Source organism: Sparus aurata, chromosome 1, assembly GCF_900880675.1.
Source record: "Sparus aurata chromosome 1, fSpaAur1.1, whole genome shotgun sequence".
Classification (NCBI taxonomy): domain Eukaryota; kingdom Metazoa; phylum Chordata; class Actinopteri; order Spariformes; family Sparidae; genus Sparus; species Sparus aurata.
In genome coordinates, this window is record NC_044187.1 from 1993939 (window position 1) to 1996535 (window position 2597).

The window sequence follows — 2597 nt, forward strand, 5'->3', positions numbered from 1 at the left end:
GACTGGCACGTGTTGTGGAGGTGAGACTCAGAATCTCTACATAATGTGCCACTGCAGCCTCGCTTAACAAGCAAGTGAGAAATCCAGTCTGGTACTGTCTGTGCTGTTATCAGCAGTACTGCTGGTTCAGACTGTTAACCAACTGTCCTCAGCTTGTCAGTGTGACAGAGGAACAGTGTGTGAGCTCTTGTTGTCTGTTCATACCTGAAACAGTCCGGCAGCTTCACTCCTGAGTCTCCTGGATGATTGTAGGTCAGGTCCAGCTCTCTCAGATGGGAGGGGTTGGATCTCACAGCTGAGGCCAGAGAAGTACAGCCTTCCTCTGTGATCAGACAGCCTGACAGCCTGGACACACACACACACACACACACACAATGATTTGTTTTGATCTTTTTGTCATTGTTTGTGTGAATTTTGAGTTAAATCTGCAGTTATCTATTGTTGACCACTCGCAAGCAGCACAACAAGATGTAAAACCCAACACTGACATATCAACACAGCTGACTTTAAAGATAGGATCCACATACATAAATCAATCAGGCTGCTAATTCAATCCATTTTACAGTTTAAGCTCACTACACGAGAAAAAAATGCATTGCATGTAATGACATGGTCAACGTCAGGCAGAAAATAACAACATTCAAAAACAAGCTCTATTTGAAGCTTTGTATCAGTACTCTGGCACAGTTTTAACATTCAAAGTACGTCTTAATCATTTTGGAAATATTTTTGGCCAGATATAAATATGACTCAGTCCTCCATCAGCCCACTGACTGTGGCTCACCTGCTCACCTTATTGACCATCAGCTAGCCTTGCTGAGCGCAATCAAGTTAAGAACAGTTTTCACTGTTGATGTGAGCTGAGTAAAATGAGCAGGTGAACCACAGTCACATGGCTGATGGATGTAAGTTTGGCCAATGATATTATCGTTTATTTCAATTCATTCTGAGTGCTGGAAATAAACACAAAACAGAAATTAATCGGCAATACAAATTACATAAATCAAATCCATTGTCCTCAAATCATTATTATGTGTAATAACTTTTTAAAAAATCTAACTTTCAGATATTTCAAGAAATACCAATGTATTTTTCAGTACAAAAGCTGTGATTGTTCTTGTCTTCTTTGCCTCTGTTCTGTTTACTGAAAATACACAAATTTGATATGACTGTCATGTTTTGTAACACTCAACAGTCCGGAATGCTCAGGCCAGGTGACGCATATGGACACCCACAAACATTGTTTGACTTCTTAGGTTGTGTTCTAAGGTTGGGAAATCCAGAAATCCTGGTAAATCAGGAAAAATCCTATTCCTGGTGAACTGTGACTTGAAATCATTGACTTGTATGTCAAGTAACATTTAAATGCTCATCTGTTAAAGGAGTCATCACCTGGTTTTTTACATATCCAGTCCCTCTTGGATCGCTTTGGATCAATTCTTAAAACTTATTAGAAAAAAAAATGTTTTAAAAATCAAACAAAGAGCTTGTTCTGACACTTTTTCATACCGCGACTTTCTCATGCGAGATTATGCGCGAGGTTTTGACCGGTCCGGATGTGCATTGTATTAATATGTTATGAGGCGCGCGTTGATTGGCCGCAGGAAGGACAGAGCCGGAATGGGGGGCGAGCCTGCATGCACACAGACTCCACAACATAAACAGCCCCCTGTCATGGCGCACACACTAAATGACGAACCTTACGGAATTCAGGCATTTATGTACGAGCCAGAGTCGGAAACTGAACGGGAGAGTGAAGAGGCAGAGACGGTGGAAGAGACACGTTTACAGCAGGACGTCTCTGAATGGTAAATTCTTTTTTTTTTCCGTCTTACTTTTCACACTCGTGTTTTACATGTAAGACCTGAGTTTTAATGCTGGCGTTGACGATGTATGGCGTGAAAATGACAGAGAAATAAGCAGATTCGGCGTGCTCACTCAGAAAGTCTGGCTGAGGACGGCTGTGAGCCGATGCTTAATATGCAAGTAGCCTCCTGTGGTAACGTCACCACAGGAGCAGAGTCGAAATCTCCTGCTTTAGGAACGCGCACTATTGTGCGCTATTCCTGTTCGGAAAAAGAGCCAAAGCGAAAAAATTAAGCCACTTTCAGACTCCAGCTTTTCAGGCAAGTTTCAACAGAGGTCCAACACTAATATGCATGATTTAACGAGAGAAATTGTGATTTCCGGGTGATGACTCCTTTAAACAGAAGCTAAATCCTGACCTGAGAATCTCCAGTTTACAGTGTGGACTCTTTAGTCCAACAGACAGCTCCTTCACTCCTGAATCCTGCAGGTCGTTGTGACTCAGGTCCAACTCCTCCAGACCAGAAGACTTCCAGCTGAGAACTGATGAAATATGCTTACAACATCTGTCTGTGAGTTTACAGTCACTCAACCTAAAGAGAAAAACATAATGACAGTCAACATTTTACAAACATTGTCTCCTACATTTAAACACAACCAGAGTTTTAGAGCAGTTTGGTATCTTGAGGTTGAACACTTACAAAGCTGTCTTTGATACTTTGAGCACCGGCAGCAGCCTCTCCAGAACTTTATCTGATCTGGAGTATTTTTTCAGTCGAAGACATCCAGGT

General features: G+C 41.9%; 1 long non-coding RNA gene across 1 annotated transcript; it reads right to left on the reverse strand.

Moving 5' to 3' along the window:
- Nucleotides 1–290: 290 nt before the first annotated feature.
- On the reverse strand, nt 291–2574 carry LOC115578708 (uncharacterized). The gene is made up of 3 exons (XR_003983512.1): nt 2508–2574; nt 2226–2399; nt 291–345 (listed from the first exon to the last, which is right to left on the reverse strand). It is a non-coding gene; the product is annotated as an uncharacterized LOC115578708 (long non-coding RNA).
- Nucleotides 2575–2597: the final 23 nt, after the last annotated feature.